General features: G+C 40.8%; 1 protein-coding gene across 11 annotated transcripts in view; it reads left to right on the forward strand.

Moving 5' to 3' along the window:
- The window catches only part of FYN (FYN proto-oncogene, Src family tyrosine kinase), a 114,231-nt gene that overhangs the window by 55,555 nt on the left and 44,634 nt on the right, over nucleotides 1-14,042 (forward strand). Inside the window, exon 3 of one of the 11 annotated variants that reach the window (XM_079971685.1) lies at nucleotides 4,206-4,293. The exons of the other annotated variants lie outside the window; for them this stretch is intronic. The gene's annotated coding sequence lies outside the window, so the exon portion shown is untranslated. The remainder of the gene's footprint in view (nucleotides 1-4,205; nucleotides 4,294-14,042) is intronic. 11 annotated transcript variants of the gene reach the window in all.

Genomic DNA, 14,042 nt, shown 5'->3' on the forward strand with positions numbered 1-14,042 from the left:
GAAAACAGCATTGGAGCTTGGTGTGATTTAAAAAAAATGAATAACACATGATGAAATATTTTTATAGGGTTGCTTATTAATCAGGTTGCTGAGCTCAAATTAAGGCAGAAGCCTAGGAAAGTATCCCAGCTGACCAGTGACAGGAACTGGAATAATGATGCTCATGTGCTAGGTTAAAAAAAAAAATGCCCAGGAGGACTTTCATCATAGCTATTTAAAAAGAAGCATCTGTTCTATGTATGTATAGCACTTGGACTTAGGATGTGTTCCTGCGTATTGTCCCATTTCTCAAGGATTATTTGGTTCTGATGGTAGTAGTGAAGAAAGATAATTATGGGTAAGATAGTTGTGGTCATTGATAGGATTTGTCCATATGAATCATAAGGTAGAAAAGCTTATCTAGTATGAGATTGGTGCAAAGTTTTATATTAATACTGTTTCAAAGGGTATTCTGCATTCTTTCTAATGCCTATTCAGTATTTAAAATACTATGAATAGGAAAAAAATACTTATTCAATGTAGCATTTTATTTATAATAAACATTTGGTATCTTAACCCTCCATCAGTATAGCATCCTTAGCCAATTACCAGTAGCCATTTTCAAAATGAAGGCCCCCAAAATGAAGCAGGGGAAAACCATAGCACAATAGTAAGACATGTGTTTTGCAAGGCAGAAGTCCCTAGGTTCAGTCTCTGGCATCTCCAGCTATAAAAACTGGGTAGGTAGTAATGTGAATGCCTCCACCTGAGGGTCGAATCAGATGCAACATTCAATGTGGGATTAAATTTAATATGTCCAGTTATTTTATTTTAAATAGCATTAATAGGGGAGGAGGAAAGTCAAGGATTGGGGCTGTAGAACATGGGGAAGGAGGACAAACCTTTCCCCCTTTACCATGAACCTTATGAAGAAGCACCCCCTTGAAGCTGTTGGTTAGCCCCAAAAAGGAAGCTGTCACTGGCATTTTGGGAGATGTCTGTGCTCTGGGATTCAGCTGCTTTCTGACAGTGATCTGGATCTCAATGTGCCCAACTTTATGACTGGCGGTCAACTACGGTAAATTTTACTCAGACCAGATCCATTTTAATTAATGCCCCTAAGTTATGTTCTAGGTACACAGTATGTTAACACATACATTCATGCTGAGACTTCGCTGTCAAGAGTTGCTCAGGATTGCATGTCCATGTCCCAACTATATTTCATGCCACCCACATTACGGGGCAAACTCTGGACTTCTCATCTTTATCTCCCCTTCTTTTAAAGCTCTCACTTTGTGAAAAGCTTTGATTTTAAAGCCAAGTCTGCCTCAATAGCTGTGCCAGCACAGAATCACATCCTATATGGGGTTGGGGGAGAGAGGCTGTTCCTCTTCGGATATCGTTGGGCTCAATTTCCCACCATCCCTGGCTATTGGCCATGCTGCTGCTAGAAGTTGGAATTCAACATCTGGAGGACCCTTTCCATGCGGGGTGATATGGCACAGGAGAGCCCAGTGCTGCCACTGCTTTTGACACAGAGCAAACACCATGATCACCATGATGTTGCAGTGAAACTGTCATACATCTAGCATGAACCCAGTTAAGAGCACATAACTTGATTTTTCCTTGATGTGCAATCTGAGGGCAAGTTGCAATATGAAGGAACAGGGTTGGTGAGTATTTCTGGAGAGCTTGGCAACTAGCCTGAATAACATCTTGCATATCTGACATCTTTGGAGGATTTTAATAGAATGGAATATCTTCTGCTTTGTACTTGTGGGGGCGCTGTGCTAAGGGTTAAAAAAAAAATAACCTGCCACAAAACCGAAAAGATTTTGCTCACTGAAATCCAAATATAGTTTCCATTTAATATCCTTAGAAGTGGCTTGAATTGTAGATTGACCCCAGAAATTATGGTTTCTTTCTTGTCCTTTCTTTAATAACACTTCTCTTTAATATGCTCAGAAGTGGCTTGAATTCTAGAAAGACCCCAGAAATTGTGGCTTCTTTCTTTTCCATTTTTAAAATAACATTTTCTCTTTAACGTGCTGACAGAGCATCCATTTCTAAGTATTAGGTTTGTCTGTATCTGCATTGTTAAGGTTTTGCATTGAGGGGTGGGAGAGAAGCCTTATTTTTCCAGAAGTGAGATTATTTTTGTTGTTTATGCATTTTGTACACTTTATCACTACTAACAAGAGCTTTAGTAGTGGCTAAGGGGAGGGGGGAAAGAGATGCTTTTAAATTATTTGCCATCTCAACCCATTACAATGGTTTATTTATTTAAATCTCAATAAATCAGTAGTAAAATCCTCAAGTGTACTATCTATTATTAATCAGTGCGATTTTGAAACTTGCATCACTCTTATTTTAGCTGTACTCCCTTTTTTCCACCCTTGTTTTGATTAGTATTTCCAATACTAGTGTGATGTGACTTAGGGGCTGCTGCACCATATATTTCAATATATCTACCTACCACCTTACAGTGGTACCTCTGGTTACGTACTTAATTCGTTCCAGAGGTCCGTTCTTAACCTGAAACTGTTCTTAACCTGAAGCACCACTTTAGCTAATGGGGCCTCCCACTGCTGCCACGCCGCCGCCAGAGCACGATTACCCAAGGTAATATTTCTGGGTTAGCGGAGTCTGTAACCTGAAGTGTATGTAACCTGAAGCATATGTAACCCGAGGTACCACTGGAGAGGCAAATCTGGAGAGGCACAGTATTGGGGCTGGATTGCTTTCTACTCAAGTGGAGTGGAAGGGGGAATGAAGAGCAGGGGAAGGTGCACCTAAGCCTGAAACTTTATCCCTTCTTCGTTTCAGGAAATAACTAACAGTGCAATTCAAACACACGATCTGCCAGGATAAGGGAGCTGGGATTCAGTGGATCCTAGGTCTTCCTGGCTTAGCTGGGGCTACACCAGTAGAAGTCCTTCACCCTGGCTAAGCTGGTGATGTGCCAGAATAAGGCCCTCAGCTCAGCTCAGCTGGTGGAATTTAAGCTGGTAGAATTTATACTGACCAAAGGCCCCAAAAAGGGACATGGTCAGTGCAGGGTGGGGTAAGGAAAGACATACCTATTCTAGACCCCTTTCAGCTAGGACAAGTGATCTAGTAACCCAGCCGAATTCAGCTGGCAAATGGTAGTGTCAGTCAAACTTCTCCTGAATGAAGTTTGGGATGGGGTATCTTACACTAGCGTAACTCATGTAATTTACATACTTTCTATAGTTAGGATTGCACTGTTAGAGCCATTTTGTTGTATAGAACTTGAGAAGCATATTGTACTTTCCAAATGTAAAAAGCAGCTCACATTATCTTAGGAACAGCCCACTAAAGTAGATTGGTGTTGTTATTCTCATATTGCAGGGGCAAAGGAGTAAAAAAACCTCCCCCAATTTCCATCTAGATGGGGCCTCCTGCAGCAACTATTTAGGAGCAGCAGAACTGTACACACTTCTCTGGGAGTAGGCCCCATTGAACTCAGTGGTGCATACTACTGAACAGCATTGCACTGTTAAAAACGTTTCTATAATTAGTAAATTGAGCTTGTTGCTAAAGCAAGGTTTAAACCAGCAAATTTCTCTAACTCATTCATCTATCTCAAAGTTGGCTAATCTTTCTTCCTCCAGATGTTGTTGGACTCCATCAGCCCCAGTCAGCATAGCTATTGGTCAAGGATGAGGAAAGTTGGAATTAAACATCATCTGAAGGGCTACCCCTCCTCTTGCTTTATGTGTTAGCTCTCCAGTTATAATCCTGTTTATCATGTGGAATATAAACTGATTTAGATTTGAAGACAACTACGCATGAGGAAATACAGAAAATCTTATATGCAGAATAAATAGATCCATTTACTATGACTCTTCAAATGCTCAAAGTATATTTTCTTTGTAGTATTCAGGGTATATTTGAATTCAGTCCAGATGCTTAAGTGTAGTTTGTAATATATATTTTTTATTTGCATTGATACCTGGTATCAATACCAGGTATCAGAACCTGGTAATCTGGGAAGATCTAACTAAAGAAATTTCTAGTGTGTGTTTGTGTGTCTGTGTGTGTGTCTGTGTATTCACAACCCTTCAGTTTATTTCCAAACTATAGGAGGTTCAACTCATATTTCATTAATCCATTGGTTTAATGAAGGCAAAATAGCTATCCCAGTCTAAAACTTGAATTTGTGCAATCACCTGTGTTCTAAAAGTATTTTTGAATTATTTCAGGTTTACAGCAAAGTATGCAGATGAACTTTTACAGAGCTGGCACTGTTTTCTTCTGTGCACAAGAATGTGAAATACCTTCAGAAAAAAGGTATTTTTCACATAAGTGTCAATGTTTGCTCTGCTTCCATAGGAAATTTATTTAATTGTCAGCTGTATGTAAATAGCAGTAATGATCCCTTGTCAGCTGATGTGACAGCTGCAGACATGGCTCCTCTGTTCAAGACAACTGTACTATAGAGGATCTGCATTTAAATATAAACACAGGCTGCCTGTACGCAGACACATGTGCCACTCTGTTTTCTCATCAGTACTTTGATTGCTTTAAACCCCATGGGTAATTAGCATGATTGTTACTCAGAATATGCAGATAATCAATTAAATTAAATGCCACTGGCATTGGAAAAAGGTCATACCAGGTTTTCCTAGTCTTTTCACAACCCAAACGGCTTTGAGAAAATAGTGTGTGTTTGCGTGTTACGTGATTCATTCTGTTTTTTCATATTTTGTCTTGATTTGGATTCTGTTCTAGTTCCTTGATAATATTTTGTTTTAAAAATGAAAGTTTCTTTCCCCAAAAGTAATTGCACATTTATTCAAACTCTGATTAAAACTATTTGGTTTAACTGTTAACAAAATTGATGAGCTTGATGCAGTGATTCCAGCTCTTCAAAATCTGATAGCCATTTACACTCAGTTTCAGATACATGCTGTCCTGTCCTACACAAGTTGACTTAATAATGTTTACTTCCAGCCACAAAAGCTGAACCAATATCTGTTGTTGTTATCTGCCTCTCTCAAGATAAAATTGAGTACACCTTTTAAAAATAAAAGTTGTATTGCTTACCAAAATGTTTCCAAATTTTGAAAACTCTATTCTTTTGATGAGAAAAGGCTGTGCTGAATGTTCTCCAATAAGAACCTTTCCCTGAAATGAGGTGTGTGGTACTTAGGGGTTTTAATTAGGTGGTGATTTTGGGGTTCTGATCCCCACCTTGAAAAAGCTTATCATTGGGGGGCTATTTTAAAGTATATTATAAATTTTATTATAGATTATATGTCATTATTGGCTATTAGGATACAATTCACTTTGCAAATCAGCATTTTAAGTTTGCTGGTATTGCTACATTAGGTTTGTTGCTTATGCCTTGTGTACATGTATGCACTATCTCATGAATGTGGAACATAAAGGAAAACTGCTTTAATATAAACTAGTAGCTATTGAGATTATATGTGGGGTGCTATGAACAGGCATTATGAAGTATTTAATTCAAGAGCTAAGGTCATTGTGCATGTCATCACTGAGCATGTGATTAAGCTGTAATTAATGTGCTAATTACATAGATTGGTTCTTATTCTAAAGGTTATAGGGGAAATCAAAATTCATGAATATGAATCCTTGAATAATCTGGAAATTGTAGAATGCACAACAGATGGGGCAATGAGTAGTTAATGCCTGTTGGTAATGAAGAGGGATAGGGGGTTATAACTATACTGTATCATGGAACACAGCAGGAAATCGTACCTCACAAACAAGTGTACTAGGGCTAAGGGACTGATTGTTAAAAAGAATGAATGCCTAGAGTTATTGTAGGATACGGGCACTTCCTAGTTGAAATGTGATTAAATTGCGTAAACATTGTTCTTTAGATGCACTCATACCATGCTTATTTCTTACTACCATTTTTCTCTCTGCTCAGCACCTATTATTGATCCTACCTGTTTAGGGAGGTTTTTAATGTTTGATGTTTTATTGTGCTTTTAATTCTGTTGAGAGCCACCCATAGTGGCTGGAGAAACCCAGCCAGATGGGCGGGGTAAAAATAAATTATATTACTACTACCTGCTCTTCCACTGTGGTACTCAGCTTCTTAACTACCTTTCTCCAGTTTTCCCACTCCTTCTTTCTGAGACAGGCTTTGAGTTGAGGCCTGATGGTTTCACGTTCCCCATCTCCTTTTCCTTCTGAACCCCTGGGCACATGTCTCTGCTCCATTTGTACCTCCCGCACATGCCATCTTCACCACCGTTAAACTACCTGTGCTGGGAGAGATCAGTTTTTAATGAGAGCCATGTTCAAATGGCACAAAGAAAATGGAATACAATTGTTGTGGGACACAACTTGACTCTAACACCAAACATTGGGTACTCGGGGCTCCCACACCCCAAAGTTGTATGAGTGAATGTCTCCTATTCAATGGAATTAACTTGGTAGTAACTGCCACCTCACCCCTGATTCTGTCTAACCCAAATCACTGAGAGGAACCTTTGACTTTGGGGGGAAGAGAACCTTGCATACATTGTGTACACACAGAGAAAGAGAAAGTTTACACTTACTCTCACTCTGACCTTTGTAGTCCTGTTGGAAAATCGTATGCACCAATATATGCCTTTCCTATTCCCATTTTCTTAAATAATTGTTAAAGTTAAATGGATGTGAAAATCATATGGCTGGCATTTTATTATGACGTGTGTGTGTGTGTGTGTGTGTGTGTGTGTGTGTGTAGGCATAATTAAAGGGTTCTTGCCTAAAGAAGTATTTCAAGAAAGATAATTTTAAATTAAGGCTTAATTACCAAGATACATACCTATTAACTTCACATGATTTATTTTTTTCTAACTTGCTTGGACGACTAGTTGCATTTAATCTGAAACTGTGCTGTTCTCCTCAGACTCATTTCTTCTCCTCACCACTTTTATCAGTCATCGCATTTCACGCTTTGAAGTTGGGAAATTCTCAAATTTATTTTTTTTAAAAAACTTACAATGAGCTCTGAGAAATCCTGCTGTGCCTGAGGTACAGCATGGCTATATGTGCTCCTCTGCTAACTGCCAGTATAAGGCAATAGTAATATGGAAGTGCCAGTATTTAGTGTAAAATTTGTGACTGAAACTTGCTCTACTTTGGGAAAACAGGAGGAGACAAACAGAGCAGATAACTCTTGGCCTTGAAATTTGATTAATTGGACTCAGCCTCTGTGCCTGGTAATCTGAACCCGCTAAATTAGAAAGTCACTTTCATTTTAAATAGCAAGTTCTTCTTATACCAAATGAATGGCATACTTTTACATAGCAGTTGCGTGTTCAGTAAGCATTGCATGTTCATCACAAGGTCTGGAAAATATATATTGTACCCAGGAATTCCAAATTTAATTATCTCCAAATCCCATTTCTTGAGTAGTTTTCCAAATCATGGCTTAGCATGAATGTGTGGGTGTGTAGACTCCAGGAGAGGAGGTTCAGCTAATGTGCTCCTCCCTGTTCATTCTACTACTATGAACATAAGAAGAGTCTGCTGGATCAGGGCAAAGGCCCATCTAGTCCAGCATCCATTTCTCACAGTTACCAACCACAGTGGCAGCTTAGTGCTCATGCATTAAGGTATGGCTTGGCATGTTGTCTGAAACCACTCTCTCCAGACTAATCATGAGTTGTATCAAAGGCTTGCACTATGGTTTTCAAGCTTATTATTTGCCATTACCACATTCTCGTCTGGAAGCCTGCAGGCTCATGTGGTCATACTATGCAAAGGTTTGGCTTGCTGTGGCATGCGAATCAGGCCATTGTCACTAAAAAAATCAATTTTTGTAGCAACGTGTGGGAGAAGAGCAAGATCCACTGCAGCGCCTCAATGGGATGGGTGCTTTTGCATGTATAAGGTTCATCTTCTGTTCTGGCCATTTCTGGTAGCAAGACTGAAAATGATCTCTGCCTGAGGCCATGGGACAAACCTGCCACTGAAGATTTACAATAGCAGGTGATATGCACCATTTGTCTGACTTTGTGAAATACAGTTATTATGTATTTTACCCCTGAATCTTGTAGTTCATTGGGCTGTGACCCTCTCCCAACCTAGAATCATAGAATCATAGAATCATAGACCACAAGGTGGAAGAGACCACAAGGGCCATCGAGTCCAACCCCCTGCCAAGCAGGAAACACCATCAGAGCACTCCTGACATATGGTTGTCAAGCCTCTGCTTAAAGACCTCCAAAGAAGGAGACTCCACCACACTCCTTGGCAGCAAATTCCACTGTCGAACAGCTCTTACTGTCAGGAAGTTCTTCCTAATGTTTAGGTGGAATCTTCTTTCTTGTAGTTTGGATCCATTGCTCCGTGTCCGCTTCTCTGGAGCAGCAGAAAACAACCTTTCTCCCTCCTCTATGTGACATCCTTTTATATATTTGAACATGGCTATCATATCACCCCTTAACCTCCTCTTCTCCAGGCTAAACATGCCCAGCTCCCTTAGCCATTCCTCATAAGGCATCGTTTCCAGGCCTTTGACCATTTTGGTTGCCCTCCTCTGGACACGTTCCAGTTTGTCAGTGTCCTTCTTGAACTGTGGTGCCCAGAACTGGACACAGTACTCCAGGTGAGGTCTGACCAGAGCAGAATACAGTGGCACTATTACTTCCCTTGATCTAGAAGCTATACTCCTATTGATGCAGACCAGAATTGCATTGGCTTTTTTAGCTGCCGCGTCACACTGTTGGCTCATGTCATGTTTGTAGTCAACCAAGACTCCTAGATCCTTTTCACATGTACTGCTCTCAAGCCAGGTGTCACCCATCTTGTATTTGTGCCTCTCATATTTTTTTTGCCCAAGTGCAATACTTTACATTTCTCCCTGTTAAAATTCATCTTGTTTGTTTTGGCCCAGTTCTCTAATCTGTCAAGGTCGTTTTGAAGTGTGATCCTGTCCTGTGGGGTGTTAGCCACCCTTCCCAGTTTGGTGTCATCTGCAAATTTGATCAGGATGCCCTTGAGTCCATCATCCAAGTCATTGATAAAGATGTTGAATAAGACCGGGCCCAAGACAGAACCCTGTGGCACCCCACTAGTCACTCTTCTCCAGGATGAAGAGGAACCATTGATGAGCACCCTTTGGGTTCGGTCAGTCAGCCAGTTACAAATCCACTGAGTGGTAGCATAGTCAAGACCGCATTTTACCAGCTTCTTTACAAGAATATCATGGGGCACCTTGTCAAATGCCTTGCTGAAATCAAGGTAGGCTACATCCACTGCGTTCCCTTCATCTACCAGGCTTGTAATTCTGTCAAAAAACGAGATCAGGTTAGTCTGACATGACTTATTTTTCAGAAATCCATGCTGACTATTGGTGATCACAGCATTCCTTTCTAGGTGCTCACAGACTGTTTGCTTAATGATCTGCTCCAGAATCTTCCCTGGTATTGATGTCAGACTGACTGGGCGGTAATTATTTGGGTCCTCTCTTTTCCCCTTTTTGAAAATAGGGACAACATTTGCCCTCCTCCAGTCTGCCGGGACTTCACCTGTTCTCCAGGAATTCTCAAAGATGACTGCCAGTGGTTCTGAGATCACATCTGCCAGTTCTTTTAATACTCTTGGATGCAGTTCATCTGGCCCTGGAGACTTGAATACATCTAGACTAGCCAAGTATTCTTGTACTATCTCCTTAGTTATTCTGGGCTGTGTTTCCTCTGCTGAATCATTTGCTCCAAATTCTTCAGGTCGGGCATTGTTTTCTTTATCGGAGAAGACTGAGGCAAAGAAGGCATTGAGGAGTTCAGCTCTTTCTGTGTCCCCTGTTTGCATTTCACCATCTTCTCCTCTGAGTGACCCCACTGTTTCTTTGTTCTTCCTTTTGCTACGAACATACCCATAAAAGCCTTTTTTGTTGCCTTTAACCTCTCTAGCAAGCCTGAGTTCATTCTGTGCTTTAGCTTTTCTGACTTTGTGTCTACACGTGCTGGCTATTTGTTTGAATTCCTCTTTGGTGGTTTCCTCCCTTTTCCATTTTTTGTACACATCCTTTTTTAATCTTAACTCAGTTAAAAGTTCTTTAGATAGCCACCCTGGTTTCTTTAGGCACCTTCCATGTTTCCGTCTCATTGGTATTGCGTGAAGTTGTGCTTTTACTATCTCCCTCTTAACAAACTCCCAGCCATCATGAACTCCCTTTCCTTTTAGTATTTCTGTCCATGGGATCTCACCCAGCACTTCCCTAAGTTTTATGAAGTCGGCTTTCTTAAAGTCAAGAAATTGAGTCCTAGTATGCTTGGCTGCTCCTTTCCGCTGTATAGTAAACTTCAGAAGATCATGATCACTCGTGCCTAATGATCCTTCCACTTCTACCCCACTAACCAGGTCATCAACATTGGTTAGGACCAGATCTAAAATGGCTGTTCCTCTTGTTGCTTCTCCCACTTTCTGGACAATGAAGTTGTCTGCAAGGCCAGTGAGGAATCTGTTTGACCTTATGCTCTTGGCTGAGTTTGACATCCAACAAATATCCGGGTAATTGAAGTCCCCCCATTACTACTATCTCTCTTCCTTTTGCATGCTTGGCCATCTGTTCCAGGAAGGCATCATCTATGTCCTCCGTTTGGCTTGGGGATCTATAGTAAACTCCCACAATGAGGTCCCTGTTATTCTTCTCTCCCTTAATTTTGACCCAAATGCTCTCACTTTGGCTTTGAGGTTCTAAATCTTGGATCTCTTCACAGGTATACACATCCCTGACATATAATGCCACTCCTCCTCCTTTCTTGTCTGGTCTGTTTCTCTGAAATAGATTGTATCCCTCCATTATTATATTCCAATCGTGGGACTTATCCCACCAGGTTTCAGTGATGCCTATTATTTCATATTTAGTTTGCTGTACCAAGAGCTCAAGCTCATCTTGTTTATTTCTCATGCTTTGCGCATTAGTGTACAGACATTGAAGTCCATTAATCATTCCCCCGTGTCTCTTATTTAAGGATTTTTTCCTCCCACCACTGTGGGAGGAAAATGGAGCTGTTTGCTCCATTTGGTATATGACATTTGGATGATCATGTTCATCAATTGATAGACTCCTAACTTCAGGAGCACTGTCTCCCTCCCCCCACATTAGTCAGTTTAAAGCCCTCCTGATGAGGTTTCTGAGATTTTTGGCAAAAACATTCCTCCTAACCGTTGTGAGGTGCAGCCCATCGCTTGCCAGAAGTCCATCTTCAAGAAACTGCAGTCCGTGATCTAAGAATCCAAACCGTTCCTGTTTACACCATTTGCGAAGCCAGCTGTTCAATTCCACTATTTTTCCCTCTCTCCCTGGGCTATGTCGTTCAACTGGGAGGACAGATGAGATGACAATTTGTGCATTTAATTGCTTCAATTTCCTGCCCAGAGCCTCGTAGTCTCTTTTGATCTTCTGGAGGCTATTGCTTGCAGTGTCATTGGTTCCCACATGAACCAAGAGGAAGGGGTATTTGTCAGTGGGTTTTATGATTCCTTGCAGTCGTTCAGTTACATCTTGGATCTTAGCCCCGGGGAGACAGCACACTTCCCGAGACATCTTGTCAGGCCCACAGATCACTGCTTCTGTTCCCCTCAGTAGGGAATCCCCTATCACCACTACACGCCTCCTCTTAGGTCTGGTCGGGGTTCTTCCGTGAGCTGTCCGTTCCAAGGTCGCCTGCATATTCCCTGAGGACTGACTTTGCTGCTCGTCTTCATATACTTGATCAACTGTAATGAGGGAGAGATCCTCAAATGGAGTTACCGTACCTTGCTTCCTACAGAGATGCAATACCAGGGCTGAAGTGAAACCACATGGGTTCACAACACGGACAGATGAAATGCCATTCAATTCCCAAGTGTGTGGAATTATTTCAAGAGCACTGCATTTAAATACGTTCTGTGTAAATGCATGTAAAAATATCTACAGGTGAAATGATAGTTAACTTTCTTTGTTGCATAATTATTGCACTTTTTTCTTAATCTCCTCTGTGTCTCTTTGGCAACCGTTCCTTACCTTGAGGGAGGAAAGAAAGAAAGAAAGAAAGAAAGAAAGAAAGAAGAAACCTCAGAGGTTTTAAAATCAGTTTGAGCGGGAAGGCAAAATGAACTTTGGCAAAGTTGCTAACCTACATAGGAATGGTGTGTGGTGTGTTTCCTTCCGCTTTCTCACGCTTAAATGTAACATAGGCATTACTTTGTGGCACCCAATGTAAGGCTAATTTGCCTCATTTGAATCTAAAAAGGAGCCCACATCCTTCCTGTGCCCTTCAGAGAATTCTAAAAGGCTCTACAGAGAAAACAGATGTACGAGTATGTATCACTTACAATTAGGGACGACATGATTAGGTTCTATGCTGAAGAAACTAAAGGACAAAGCTGCCCATGCAGAAAATAGGCTACTGAGATGATGAGGGATGCTGAACACTCGGCTGTTTACTTTTTCTTGCCGCAGTGATTAAAAGCATTTAAAAGAGAATAGCTACAAACAAAGCCAGAGTATTGATTGTTGTGCTTCAAGAAAACTATTCTAAAGATGAGAAAACGTTTACAGAAATATTAACAGGAATGGACAAAATTAACTTCCACCTTTCTCTCTCTCTCTCTCTCTCTTTCTTTCTTTCTTTCTTTCTTTCTTTCTTTCTTTCTTCCTGTCTCACTCTCTCTCTCCTACTCTCCCTCTCCGCTTTTTTTGGGAGAGGCGGGTTAGTATGGGAATATAAGTTTGTGTGTGTGTGTCTATCTATCTATCTATCTATCTATCTATCTATCTGTCTATCTTAGACTCTTTGTAGGGAAGCTGCTGTCCAGCTCTGTAAAATGTAACAGCTTAACTAAAGTCAATTTTGAATGTGCACATTAAGGTGAAGAATGAAGACTGCATTTTGGGGAGAAGATGATACCATATCTTGCTGACGCAGCTCTGTGGATTGGGAGTCAGGGACACCATGTTACAGTTGTTTCATTCTTTCCTGTAGGACTGCTACTAGAAAATAGCATTCGCGAACATCTGCTTGGTCCCTAGCACTTGTGCTACTGGATCCCACCGGGTTCCATTCTCTCCCCCATGATATTTAACATCTGTATGATGACACTGAGAGGTGTCATCTGAAGATTTGCAGCACAGTGTCATCAGTATGCTGATGCTACTTGGCCGTGTCTCTCAGTTCCATCGGAATTAGGAGATGCCGTGCAGAAACATCCCAGGCAACGCTGGGATGGCAAGCCATGGTTGTTTTTGGACCAGGATAGTCTAACTTCAGAAATCTATGCCTGGGTAACCTTGTGACTATGCTACTGCAATGCACTGTACACGGAACTGCCCTTGAAACTGGTCCGGATGCTGCTGCAAGTGCAGAATGTGGCTGTTCAGCTGTTGGACTATAACACTAATTGTTTAAGAATTGCACTAGTTACCTGTGAGGCACTGGGTTCTATTCAAGGTGTTAGTATTTGAAGCATTGGATAGTTTGAACCACAGATGACTGCAGAATCACCTTCTCCAATACTGCCAGCTCATACACTAAAAGCAGTGGTGTTGGCCCTGCTCATGGCCTGTTTCACAATGGCAAGAGATATGGTCTTCTCTTAGATGTCACCCCCAGTGTGGAACCCTCTCTAGGTAGAGCTGCATTTGTCGTCATCGTCGTCGTCCCCCCGCTGACAATTGCACTGATAAGAAAAAGACCCAATTGCTTAGAAGTCTTTGAATTTAGTGACTATAACAGATTATCTGTTATTCCTTGACTCTTGTCCTGTGCATTCTGAAGTGTGTGTGTGTGTGTGTGTGTGTGTGTGTGTAATGTTGTGCGAAGTTTTTAAGGTTTTGATTTGTTTATAGTATTAGATAATAAGAGTCTCATGCTCTACTGACTGAACTATATACTTTGACACAAGTTTGTTAATATATTCAGAAATGTTTATCTGAGTGTTTATTATTGCTTTATTTTTAATTTTATGTAATTGTTGCATGACATATGCTCTAATATAGACAAAGATATATCTCAATGCAACCATGTTAAACAGTTTAAAGATGGAAATGAATAAAAACTATGTTACAATTAAGATTACCGGTA

The sequence above is a fragment of the Podarcis cretensis genome (genome assembly GCF_951804945.1).
Source record: "Podarcis cretensis genome assembly, chromosome: 3".
In the NCBI taxonomy this organism is placed as follows: domain Eukaryota; kingdom Metazoa; phylum Chordata; class Lepidosauria; order Squamata; family Lacertidae; genus Podarcis; species Podarcis cretensis.